Raw genomic sequence first — 15,125 nt, forward strand, 5'->3', positions numbered from 1 at the left:
TAAAGAGTAGCGGTTTCTTTTTTATCATATTAGTTTATAGTTTTGGATATCAAATGGCAATATATTTTATGAAAAATCAAAACCTAAACATAACATAAATGTAAAATATTATTCAAATCCATAGAGCCTTCAAGAATCTAGATTGGAAGTCATACAGTCATGAAATAGACTGAATCTTAGCAGTGAGCTTTCTTCTTATACGATATAATTCGTACAAATCTGGCATGAATTCAAAAGTGAGAGGACTTGTGACAGAAAAAAAAATAATATCGAAGGAAAATTTGGCGAAGAACATTTCACAGAGGGGCAATTATATATCTTAAATGAAAATGTATGTGTGGGTCCTGAAATCACTACCAAACTAGAGGATAGATTTTCCTGAACTTTTGTTGTAGTTTCTTAAGGCTTAATGCGTTATCTTTGTTTGATTTTAATCAAACAAAGGTGATTTGTCTCATTTTTATGTAAAAGTTCCTCCATTGGTGTTACAATAAATCAATTTTGAAGAAAGGGAATTACCCTAGTGACCACCTGTGTCCAAAATGTCTTTGCAATAAGGGGATCTAAATTATAAAATGGCGACGTTATCAAACTTTTTGAGGGGAGAATGGCAGGGCTTTTAATTATTTTTAACAGAATGATTTTGTTTTTCAATATATTCCAAATTTGACTTATAATCTTTTTAAGAATAGTAAAAAAACTTTTTTTTTTGTTCCAATAATTTGTTTGATGACTAAATCAAGAATTTATTTACCCAGCACATTTAACACTAAAGCTTTTTTTAGAAACCAAGTCAATTTTCTTGACTGGTGGTATGAGTCTATCCTATAATAAAATTTTATTTTGAAAAAAAAACAAAAAACGCTTATATTTCTTAAGTTAGCTAAGGCACTTCCTAGTTCAATATACCTATGAAAAAAACTTATTTTTATTTAATATTTATTATGTAAATCTTTTTTTTTTTTTTTGTTTCGTCATCATTTTTTAATCATTTATAAATAAGATAAATGAATTAAAATGTATACCTTACCATATTGGCCATAAGCGTGACTGAATCATTTGCTTGTATTACCTACACTGTCGTCTGATTCTACAAATTGAACAAAAAACATACTTTTTGTATGATTTAAAATATTTTTTAAAATTCTATTTTGTTTTACCCTCATAATATACACCCCGGGATTGATAAAAATGCATCTTATTCCTTTTTATCTACATTTTGGCGCCAATACTTTTCAGTATGCTCCTGAAATATTGAATTTGATTATATGCAATTCTATATTTATTTAACTAATACATTTTTTATGATTTATTTTGTCATTTTTAATCAAGGTTTAGTGGAAGTCATCAACTTTTTTGGTTAAAAGTAATTCCTTCGTTTTTCGATTTGATCTATTGCATTTCTTCTTTTTTTCAATGTGAATACTGAACCACATACAACGATCCACTAAAATTATAGTATTTTTCCTTTTATTTTATGATAGAAGCAACTTCATCAAAAACAGATGGTTTCTAATTTGATTCCAAAATATATTATTATATTACCTAATAGTTATACTATAGAGTACAAGGAAATTTTCTGCGTCATTATTATTCTTTTTTTGCGCTCATTAAGGCTTCAGGTGATATCTCAAGCAATTTTCTGAAACATAGGTTGTTTTTCTATCGCATTGTTTTGATTTGATCAAAATCAGACAAAAAATGTGTGAACAGGAATCAAAAAGGCAAAGTGTTTAGGATCTTTTCGACACGGATGTTGATCCAAAAAAAAAAATTATATATTCTCAGTGTGACCGAGAGGGTAGTCTGGAAAATCAGGGTGTCAAAGGAGAATAGGAAAGGAGTTAAAAGGAAGGCAAAAAATTGAGGAAATTGTTTGAAACGAGATGAAATATTTATCAAGTCCCTGAATGACAAGATCAAGGAAGATTCAACAGCATCAATGTGCCACTTGGCTAACGAGTTCAAAGTGGACGAGATCACTATCAGGAAATCAATTCGTGATGACCTCAGCCTTAAGAGCTTTGTTAGGACTCCAGACATCTCTTCATCGCCAGGATGAAAGCCTTAAGATTTGAGAGAGGCAAAAAAGTAGTTATCCGTCGACTGTAAATATCTTCTCAGACAAGAAGATATTTATAGTCGACCAGGTTTTGAACCACAGAAACGACAGAATTATAGCAGTATCACCTGATTAAGTCGAGAGCACCTTCAAGACAAAACTTCCAGCTCAAACAATTTACATGGGAGTCGGAACCTATGATGGGAAGAAAATGGATCCCGTCTTTTTCAATCCCTATGAGAAAATCGGGGCTGAGACCTACTATAAGTTCCTGAGTTGCAAAATTTTGCCGTGGCTGAAGCCTAACTATCATGACAACAATTATGTGTAGACCCAAGGTGGTAACCCCAGCCAGACGGCCTTGAAGACACAGAACTTGGAGAAAGGAGCTGATTTCTCTGACAAGACATTCTATCCCTCTTCCAGTCCTGATCTCAATGCCCTCGACTTAAGTGTGTGGAGCCGTCTTAGAGAGCAAAGTTGGGAAGACATCACAAAGAAATGTGTTGGAGCTCAACGCCAGCATCAAGAAGCAATGGGCCGACATGGCCACCGATTATATTGTGGTAATCTGCGCCAAGTGCTGACTGGAGGCGGCCATATTGAATAATTTTTGCAAAGATTGGTTGCTAAAAGTTTTTCAATAAAATTTACATTATACTTTTATAATAAAAAGTTATTCAGGTTTGGGTTTGCTTCTTGATCCCGGAAAATTTCCCTGTTGCACTTTGTAGTTTTCTTAGCATTTTAAGGAAGTGCAAAATGGATTGAATAGTATAAACTATGATACAACATTTTTAATGACGTAATTAAACAAATCAACAAAATTAAACTTTTTTTCTCATAATAAACATTTTTCTAAGAGCATTTTTTGTGTTTTCCAAATATAATTCTATTGTTTTGTATAAAGTAGAATTTTTGAAATATTATCAATTTTTAGAGTTTTATATGTCATAAATCAAACTTTTTGCAAATAGTCTATTTTTTTAGAGCACAAAATAACAATATACATAACGATTATATTTTGGAAGTGTTTTGAATCTGTGTATTTTGCTTGGATTATCACGATACAGCATCCAACAATGGTTCGCCATCACACTTTCATTACAAAATCCTTGGTAGAGGTTCTTCATTGTAAAAATGTCTCAGGAAATGTATTTACTTGTTTGTGACTCACTGAATCAAGGTTTTTGGAGAAAAAGTCTAAGTGGGAATGAAGGAAGTGCAATATAATTTTTGATATAAAAATTTAAGATAAGAATATTAATATTTTGAAAATAATTTAAAAGTAGAAAGAAGGAAAAAAATAGCAAAATAAAATTAATTAGTAAGGTGATGATTCTGTCTGGTCCAGTGGGGAAAGAGCAACGGATGTTTACAATTATACTTTTTTTTTTCAGTAAAAAAGAAAAGAAACATTCAGAGAGGGTCCTCCTGCACTTGGTTCAATTCGGATTGATAGACCAATTCAAAATACGTGTTAAGGCAAGAAGCAACGACAACATCTTCTACATAAGATGAGTAGACCTTCAATATTTCGTATCGACCCAATCCCATTGCTACCAGAACCGACTCTCTTCTTTCTACTATATGAATAAAGAGGTTTCATAAAAGAGTGAGTAAGCTCAATCCATTTTAAATCTTATTCTGTCAATAAGTTCCACAACATTCTTTTCATATTTTTTAAATTGATTGATTAATAAATTGATAAATTTGAATTGGTATTTGCAGTGCCATTTCCTCATAAAGAAAATGTAAATTGTTTTTTATGACGTCATCAAATTTATGATCTAATCAAAAGCCCACCATAACAAAGAAAAAATCTACAGATACCTCTGTAACAGTAGCACCTGAGGCATAGCGTCGAAAGGGACTCCTCACTTTGCAGATAAATAAACTACTCTAATCGAAAAAATTTGAAACCTTAAATTTAAAAAAAAAATATTTTTCAAATTTGTTATTTATAAAAAAAGTGAACAAACTTTTAAGCTAAAATTGTCCAAAAAAACCAAGGAACCAGCCCTCCCCCCCCAAAAAAAAAAAATATATATATATATCCTGCAAATGCCCCTGATGACTTCCCTATTTGAACAACTTGAAAATAAATTCCAGCGGCGGACCTCTGATAGCGCATCCCAATTCCCCTCAACGACATGTTTGTTTTAAATTTTTAGTCGCAAAATTTCAAAACTAATTTTGATAGCGGTACCACTAAAAAAAATAAACATATCATGCAACACTCATATCAACAAAACCATTTCTATTTTTTTCACCTCAAGTAACAGACCTACATTGTATTCTGATCCCCAGCTTAGTATGGTATAGTTTTTTTATTCATAAATTATAAATTCAATGAGCATCCACCTCACTTCCTTTTTCATATGCAACCCCCACAGGGTTTAATGAAAATAATTGTAGCAGTGAATCTAATCATAAAATAATATTTATTTTACCTATAATAGGTAGATGTGGTTGCTGAGAAAACTATATGCGTTTCTAGATATACATATTTGTATGTAGTAGAGTAAAGGGGGTTTGAAGGGAAAAGGGATCATAGCAGGTGCTTGAAATCTTCACATATCTGAATAATGAAGGAGGGAAAACAAACTACATCATTAGGTACAAAACTAATCGGTTAATTATACTTTGTTTCATACTATGAAATGTATTTATTAATAAATTAAAATACAGTCAAAAACTGATATAAGTTGCTCCGGAGAAAATTTCCTGTGATAAATTGAAATTCAGAAAATAGCCCTTTGGACCCACGCCCGCCACTTCACTAACCACTCCAAATACTTTGAAATGAACCCCAAGCACATGGGTAGTTTAAAACTACGTCAAGGAGACAATGCAATTAAAAAAATCCCGTTGCTACTTCACAAAGCATTTAAGCCCCTTCCAAATACTTCCAAATGAATACTGGGTCCATGGTTTTTAAACTGTTATATGTCTTAGTCGTGTTTTTATACTGATTTAAAGATTGCAAATTATATTTTGTAAAGTAATTAACTCTAATTTAAGGTATCCCGGTGGTCAGCTGAGGAGAGGAGAAAAGAAGAGGCATCCCTCATCGTACCTCGTGATATATTATATTTAGTGAGGTGTTAGTTGGTTGATACTTACATATGTTTTTATTAGACTTATGTTTAATACTAAGTAGTATATTATCAATTAATTATAGTGGCCTATTGTATTTCTTTTTATTAGTGATAATCATCTTGAAACTCAAGACGTGTACAAGATCATTTATATTAAAGATTATACCATTCCTCATAAGCGTATTATATACCAATTTATCAACCAACTAACACCACAATAAATATATTATAGTGCGATCTACGATCAGTAGTGTTAGACAAGTCCAAGTAGTGATTGCCTAATCAGTCTTCCCCCTCCATTCACTCTTATATTATTGGTCCGATCTTTTTTACCATTCAACGGTCCTTTGCACCTAGCAATTTCTATAGCTAGTCTTCACTAATTTCACTAAGATTGAATAATATAAAAAAGAAAAAAATAATAAATGATAGCTAGACCGTATAAAAATAAGTTTTAGCCACACACATACTAGTTAAACTTCAGGAATAATCTCTATTGAAAGAGGTTATGTTGAACATCAGAATGAACATAGTTAGTATTTACGTCATTTCTGCTATTGAACTTACCATAAAATACCAATAAAGGCCGGTCCTAGAACTGAAAATTTTTATTAGGACTTTTTTGTTTTTTTTTGTTTTTTTGACCGATCCAACACTAACGATAAGTGTTGACTTTTCTTTTCTTCTCTTCTCAACTGACCACAGAGATACTTTCAATTAAGGCCAACACTTTTTTATTATGTTGTTGACATATTGCTGCTATGTTACAAGTAAAGTATATAATGTTTAACCAACAATCAGATTCTTATTTTCTTTCTCTTTTTGTTATGAAAGGTTAAGGGATGTATTGCTAATATTACATATAACATAGCATTACCTTTATTATATCTTGCAAGGTGTTTTTTTTTTCCTAAAGAAACAGGTACAACTACCCAAAATCAGGTGGTAACAGTGAGTCTATTCCTCTTCCAAACTACAGAATTATTATTACTTCACAATTGTTTAGAATTGTTCAACACGCCTTAACAAAAGGTAATTCCAATTTATCCAATCATCAACGTGCAGCACAATCAAAAAGTGTTGTTCTTTTTGTAGTTTGATCACATACACTCACACACACATATACCAGGTGATTAAAAAATGTTTTTTTAATCACCCGGTATATGTAATGTGGGGCTTAAATGGTTCTCAGTCTTATAATAGGCTGTAACTTCCCTAATGTCAAATCTCCGATACGTCTAAGCCGATACCATGGTTGTATAAGGGTATTGAAACTTTTTAAGGGGTATTGGAATATATTTGTATTTGAATCGGTACGTGTAGTATTATTACTGCATCAAAAATATTAACATGTGATAACCTAACATCCTCCATCCCTTCAATTGCAGTTGTTTTTTATTTTGTTTTTAAAGTAAGAATAAAAATTGTTTTGATAAAAAAATTATCAAAATTCTAATATTATTTTTGTTTTATCTTTTAATTCGAAAAAGTTGTTTGAAATATCGTTACATAAATATTAGTATCACGACAATATTAGGCAAGTGTGGAACATTTCTTTAATTAAAAGTAGAGAACTATCTTGTATGTAACTAATCAGCATTCAAAACAATAATAAAGGACAAGATAATTTAAAAAAATGAATCTCATTAGTACATGCATAAGTAATACCTAGACCTGATTGGTGAATGGTTATGTCATGTAATTTACCATTTATTTGACTAAATAGTTGGCAATCATATTTGTAATAATAATTCGAAAGTACTTCTGGAGGACTTTCGAAGGGTCCACCAATATATAAGAACATTATTATCTGTCTCTAAGAGTAATATGAGTTGAATATTTGAGATTTTTATTAGAACATGCTACATGAAAGGGACATTTTTAACACTTCAAAATATAGTCCAAAAAGTAACCTTTGCTTTGTGAGTAAAGAGGTTAGAAAAATCAATTTTGTATTTCTATATATACATAACAAACTACATCTTTCATATATCTCAAGATCTCAACTTACAAACAGATAATAATGTTGCATGTTCTTCAAAGAGCGAGAGAAAGATTTGTGAAGGAATTTTGTATGTTGTGAGTAATACAATATGAAAACTCAACAACCCTTTTTGTATATGATTATAAATGTATTTGTTCAAATCACATATCAGACTTTGCATTCATGAAGAAAACTCAATATTCTTAATTGGCCTTATACATTTTTTTAAATCCATGTCCTAATCTTAATTTTTAGGCCATTGAGTAAAAATTAAAAGGGATATATATATCTAAATGGTCCAAGAGTAGATAGGATCTGTCTACTTTTATTTCTACTTTCCAGACATGTTTGATAAGTAAAAAGGGAAAAAAAAATCGTATCATAATGGTCGATCAAAAAGAAGATCGGAGACAAAAGATCGCATTTTTTTTTTTTTTTTTGTTCTCTCGACTACTATATATAATATATCTTTCCCATTCCTTCTTTTTTGGACATTTAAAGAATGTTTGGAATGAGTTATATCTTTACTTGGACATTGAATGGGCGGAGCACACGTTTTATTATTCAATTTCAGGGTTGCAAAATTTGTCATATTATACAGAGTGTCCAGGGAAAAAATACTTTTAAAGTAATTCAGACTTAAACAATTCATTTAATATTTGCCCGGAAACCAATCAAAGTATAGAATCCTTTAGAAAGGTATGTAAGCTGTTAAAAAAACAGGTTAAATTGAATCAGATGAATATAGAATATCCATACAGAATCATCATGGACGACAGGAAACCAATACGTTTCACACTCAAGCACAACCCCCCCCCCAAACAAAAATTCCTCCATTGTTGGGGTATGCATTCAAACTGCTTCTCAAATTGATAAAGTTATTTTCAATAGAATGGACGATATTTTAAAATGGTCCCACGGCTGAGGTCGGAAAATATTGCCGGTTAAGATAAAGCAATTTTAGACATAGCTGAAAATTCGTCTTCCACACTAATGCACCAAATGGCAAAGGGTTTGAAGGTTTCTCCCTCAAGTAATCCGAGAAAAATAAAGTTTCTAGGATTCCGGAGCTATTTAAGGGATTTTAGACACCCATTCACTCTATCAATCATCAAGAAAAGGTTCAAAAGCTTCAACGCAATTTTCACCCTTTTAAAGCACAATAGTTAAAACGTGAGAAAACGATTTTCACTATTGATCACCCTCACAGTTGCAAAAATGGTTGATGGATTTCAAAACCAAGGAAAAACGCCAGGGGGTCTTCACACACAAAATGAAGTAAAAAAAATCGTCTTCACTACCACCAATTCAAACATTCTGGGACAAGTCAAAATAGCATCCCTCAACCCCAGACATTAAACCTTCCTTAATATTATTTGTATGGTGTAATCGAGAGAAGGTCCAATACTACCAAACACCCAAATTTGGAGACTCTAAAATCACCAATTCGTGATGCTTGGTCCAATTTTCTAATAACAGAAATGATTTGGCCATGCCAAAGCTTCTGAACTCGTATTGAGGCTGTTGTAGAGGTCAACGACAATTATATAGAATTAAAAACAATGTCTATACTCCTTTATATTTTTTGTAAAATATTTTTTTAATTCGCTGATTTTTTGTATGAAATATATATCAAATTTCAAAGAAAGTTAAGTTTTGCTTCTTCTGTACATAGTAGATACTTGTAAAATTGAATAACAGTATGATATACTTGAATATATTTTTTTTTGGTCGATAATAGAGATTTGAAATCCTTGTTGAACTTGAAAGGACTTTATCATGTCAAGTAATTTAATTTTTAAACGGTATGAATGATGAGTTAAAATGTATTCAATATATCAAACAATTTAAATATAAATACATGTTTAATTAATATAAAATGTAGATCCTACGTATAATGTACATCATTCTAATACCATAATAATATATATTGTTAAAACTAGCACCAGCTCAATATAATCCCAAAACCCCTTAGACAAAAATATTTTTATGTTAGTAAAAATTTAGATATCCACTTTTAGGAACAAAGAGGTTTTTATTACTTGAGATGAGGCATATGAAATTAGATATGATACTTTATTGACTTGAGACTTTAGCTTGAGTCTCAAGCACTCTAGAGTCGACTCAGACTTTTAGTCAACATAAGGTTGGATACTAACTGGAGACACGTAAACGTGATACTTTCTTTCATGCCCAGTTAATAGTAGAGCACTGCTTAATTATCATAGTTGTAAAATGATAGTTAATTGGTCAATTTATAATTAATAGCCCACTTTGAAACATTTTTTCTTTATTTGAAAATGATTGCCTTTAAATCAGAGCTTCGGAATTGGTACGTGAATTGTTCGACTCCTTTGCCAAATATTTTGAATGTCACCGACTCAGACCCCATGACACAATTTAATAATAATATATCTTATAGCCAAAATAAGTACTATTGGCTCATTTGAGTGTAGGAAGAGACTATAAATATAGACTCAATTTATATCTACAGGTAGTTATTAGTAAACTGTAGTTAATATTTGTGCGAGGTAAATAGAAAAAATTTGTTAATTTATTGATATTTAACAAGATGAACAAGTTTCTGAACATAATTTATGCAGTCGTAAACGAGAAAGAACAATACACACAGTCTCCTGTTGCAAAGTTACACTTTACAATGATGGCATTGACTATTCACAAGACTAATTAATGAACGGGGATGGCTAGTGGCTATACTCCACCTTACATAATATTCTAGACTTTAATTATGTTCTATAGTCTATTGATTTTTTGACACTACCATTACATTTTTGAATACTTTATTTTTATTGTCATAGTATAAAGTGCAAGAAAGTAGAACTGAATATTTAATGCGAAAAAATGATATTTTGCAAGTACATTGTCATAAAAAGCTCATCCATTTATACAACTTCACGTTTCTACTGTCCTATCTTCTACAGTAAAGTATAAAGTGACTGACTCATATGTACATTAACTGTCCCTCTTGCACATACTTAAATTTATATTTTACGATGATAGATATGTATATTAGAGTGATCACTCATTTTAAAACTCATTTTAAGTATTAAGGTACTCATTTAAATTATGAAAATGGCATGTCTAAATTTAACAGAAATAGTTTTGACTTCCTGTAAGTCTTTTCAGAGCTCGTCACTACCATTTTACTATAAGGTTACGAGAAGATTTTAGATATTCCCCAAACAATATTTCAGTATGTTGATAGCTTTTACTCATCTTGTTTCAATTTAATTGCAAGAATATATTGATTTTATTTGTGCATCGAGCAAATTCTCTTGGTAGAACACTATCAAACAGTCAATATAGCAAATTGATTTATTTTGTTCCCTAAATTGGTCAAATAGAGTTTACTAAACTTTTTTAGTTTATGTTTTGGTTTGGAAGTGGCGTTTGTTTAAGCATTTTATATTAGTGTTCCCTTTGGGTTTAATTTATTGTATTTCTAACCATTTGATGATTGCATTTTGATATGAAATATACCTCAACTTCTGGGGTATATGCTATACACACGGGTTACTGTATTAAATTGGAGTTTCAATGACTTTGGGGGGCTTTGTCGTCGCATATGCTCTAGGGGTAAGAATAAATACTAAAAAATATCACGTTTCAATGTATCGGCGGGAAACACATATTATTGATTATCAATATTGGGAAATTAGTTAGGCTGTCTGCAAAAGAGAAAACTACTCCTAAACATCTATTTCTAAAAATTCAGGATTATTGTTGTTGTTGTTGTTTTGGGGGAGGGACCTCAAAAAACTTTAAAAAAAAATTTTAATGAAATTTTTTTGAAAGAGACTAAATTTGAACGAATTTGAACCTTTTTTAAGACAAATTGAATTTTTTGTTTGTAAAGTCTCGACATTGAACTTTTTTGACAAAACGATAGTTTCCTTAATAATGATAAAGAATATGACAGTTGGGGGAAGCATGGGCCTACATAATCCCCTTCACTCCTCTGTTTCCTTCTGTTCTTCTGTGGAAGCCTCTGAAAAAACTTATAAGATGAATTTATAAACTCTAAACATGATAATAAATAAATTTTTCTTAAAATCTTCGAAATAAATATATCCTTATTTTCTTCATGAGTTCCATCTTCTTTTAATTAGGGAAACTTTTATATGATATGACAAGCTCAAGCACTTTATTTGGGATGTCATAGTTACAAAGTTTTCAGATACTATGTTAAAGTCACATCTTATATGAAAAAGTACAAAACAAAGTTAATCATTTATTTCCTATGTTGTATCTTCCTTTCGACCATAAAGGATAAAATAAATTCAAACGTGGGGCTAATTTTGATAATATAAAATCTTAAGATATTCATTACAAGATTGTTTTAATTGAGCTCTTTCTTTCATTTTATAGCTATTGATCTTTAAAAAAAAAGAGGGGGGGGGGGAAGACTGCGTGTTCCATGTATAGAGTATTCATTATGTTAGTATGCACCCTTGACTAACCAGCTATAAGGTTGATCCAACGCTGGATGTGCTGTGAGCTATTAAATTGAAACTTTTCATTTGAATGTAATCAATTCACACGCCCAAGACATTCTTAAAAATCGACAATAATCGACTAAACTATTTCGAAATTCAATTAAGCTTTCCATCTATCAGCTAGATGATATTTTAATTTATTCATAGCGTGGGCAAAATTTACATAAAATATAAAACAAATCTTGAGGGGCATCAGATTAAGAACGAAAAAACTGTATTAGAAAAAATAAAAAAATCCTTGAGATGTCCTCCGAATACAATATACTGTCTTACAGAAGTTATTGTGCACCTCTGTGCTGGTCATACGCCCAGCGACAGACTTAACTCTAATTATGCGAAAGAGCCCTAATTGATGTTATGGTAGAAATTAAAATTTGCGCCGAGTAAATCAAGTAATTGGAACCTGATTTATTAAGAAAAAGACGGATATTTAAGACCTTCATGCTTTGGGCAAAGTAAATTTGTCCTTCTAGCTTCCAGGATCTGAAACCCTCGGACTACTATGTAGGGGGTATCTTAGAGAGAGAGAGACAAATAAATGTGCACCTAATACTGTTGACTCCTTCCGGTCTTCCATTCTCGAGGTAGTGGTCAACATGAACAATTAGTTCCTCCTCAAAACTTGTACCAAGTTCCGGGACAGGTTGCAGGCAGGAAGTTTGTGTGATTGACTTCACAATGGACCTCGTTACGTAAGAACAAAAGATTTGTAAATTGCTGTTGTAATTTTGGGACAAAAATTGAAGTTTATCTTATCCTTCAATTTTCCGGAATTAAACTCCCCAAAAAAACAAGTAATATAACTCTTCTAAAATCCTCATGAAAGAAATTTGCAGTGTCTTTAGAAGGACAATACGTCCTTCATTGTCAATCAAACCCTGTAGACACTTTGGCAACCACAAATGAAAAAGATATATACATCCAAAAAACGTCACGACGTAAAATCCTTTGAATCACAAGATATTCACTGTCAATCAAACTCCAAAAGATACAAATAATTTATTCAGACGTGTATATAAATTCAGCAAAGATTAGACAAGTCAATATAAAATATTTTAGGTCTAAAGGTGGGTTACCACTTGTGTCGAATCAGTCTTTATTAAATTCAGGTCCAGTTTAGTCATAGAAACAAGTCTTATTTGTCTTTATGACCGTTCCTTAACTGCTGATCTTTGGAATTTGTTTAATGTTTTACATTTTTTACGAAGGTTTGTTAAGCCAAATAATAAATGAAAAAAGTACTAAGTTTATTGCACTTATCCTGCAAAAAAGATTATTTTGTGCAGGATAATATAATATAATACGCACATATTATATTGTTTAATTAGTTTTATCATTATTCTATTAGGTATATAATATATATATATATATAGAATAATTAAAAAAGGAAAAACACCGTCTTAGACGTTAAAAGGTATCAATTTACCTTCTTTAAGGACCGACAAGTGGGACTGGACTGAACCGCAATCCTAAATAAGGACAGACACAGCACTAGCTACCTCATCTAAACTGTACTGTTATGACAAAAGTTCAGAAACTGGTATTTGCAGGATAATTTTTATTTGGTATTTTATTTAACTAAACAAGAAAATAGCCATCAATCGTCGGAATAATATTTTTAAGAATTTAAAAGACAGTTTTTGTAATCAAAAATCATAAAAGGGTATAATAGTATTTCTTTTTTGGACATAAATAAACTCTAAAACTTGTATTTTATAATAATATATCTACACTTGATATCAAAAAACGAGTTTAGATTAGTACAAATAAAGAAACAAATCAAAATATATGCGCGTAATACGCAGTACAAAAAATTATATTTATTTACTTGTGACATCTTTAGGACTAAAATCCTCATAATTTGAGGCAAATTAGAGCAATGTTGTGCTAATATTGTTGAAATATATACTTCTAATTGAAAGTAATTTATTTTATAGAAATCCTGTTTATCAATTCAACTCGATAATTTTAAAGAAATATCATACAAAAATCTTTTTTTTTTATATATTTAGAAGAATATTGGTACACTTTTTTAAGATTGACACAATTTTCGAGTAAGAAAACAAAAATAAAAACTCAGTTGTAAAATAAGTTATCCTTTACAAATTTTATGTTAATTCTCAATATGGATTTATAATTAATAAACCATCTTTCAATAACGACAAAAAACATTTTGAAGCTCAATAACACACTATTTGAGGGTTTTATTTTTAGATAAATAAAGCTTCAATTTGTCATATTTTCTATGAGCAAAATGAATTCATTTAAAGCATGAGTAATTACTCTAAATAATTTAATTCAGTAGGCATATTGATTTGCTTATATTATTTATAAATTGATTTTCCAATATATATTATCATTAAAAAAATTTGCCTGCTAGTTAGTGTGATTCTTATTTGTTAGCCAGAAAAATTAAGATGCATTATTAAAAAAAGACATAAAAAATAAGTTTTCCCACCTTGTATTCATCAATTTCAAATCATTTAAGTCGGCAAGCTGTGTTATATATAAAGCAGTAAAATACACATCCATTAACAAAAAATTAATTTTTTTCGAAGAAAATTTAAAATTATGTCCATAGTTATTACAAGAAAATTATTTTTTTTGGAAGAAAGATTTGAAAAATTAATTTAAATTGTAAATATTAAATTTAAAAAAAAAAAGTTCAATTATTAAATTTTCTAGAAAAAAGCTACAGCCCCTCCCAGAATCTTGAACACTCAGTGTCTAGGATAATTTTGACTTCAGAGTATCTGAGCCAATGACACAGAAAGATGAATGTGAAACATCCATCAAGAGGATAACATGTATCAAACTCATTATGTTTCTTTTTTTTCTTCTATATCTCTTGTATCCATGTATATATTACATACAGGAACATTTGAATTTTTGTAAATACTGGAATTTAAACGCAACTATTTTAATATCCCTCGAGCTGATGAACAAATAATAGAGGAAACTAATTTTACCAAACATAAACTGGATTCAAATTTACTAGAACAGATTTTACAAATTATGTTCGAATAGAAAGAAACATTTAGGCTAATTTCAGGACATTTTTGGAATACCAAATATTAGAGACAATAATTCTGGCGTCAATTCTCTTGTTTCTTAACGAAGAAGTTATAAAAAACATTGAATCTGATAAATTGTTGCACACTCTTACGAAGAAGGGAAAGGATGAGCGATGCATAACGATCTGGAGAACGTTGACTCTTCTGAATTGTATATACAAAATACTCTCTTTTAAAGATTGTTCTACCTCAAAATATACACAAAGAGGTTTAATTAGGGATGAAAAGTAAATACTAAATTATTAATAGAATAGAACCATAGTGCAACTATTCTTGCTGTTAATTTTGCTAATGTCGTAAGGGCATTTTTGCGTGCCTCCGTGCTGGGCGCACACAAAGACGTAAATAAATCCATAGATAATTAGGCTAGAGATACATATTTGATTT

The sequence above is a fragment of the Lepeophtheirus salmonis genome, chromosome 4 (assembly GCF_016086655.4).
Source record: "Lepeophtheirus salmonis chromosome 4, UVic_Lsal_1.4, whole genome shotgun sequence".
In the NCBI taxonomy this organism is placed as follows: domain Eukaryota; kingdom Metazoa; phylum Arthropoda; class Copepoda; order Siphonostomatoida; family Caligidae; genus Lepeophtheirus; species Lepeophtheirus salmonis.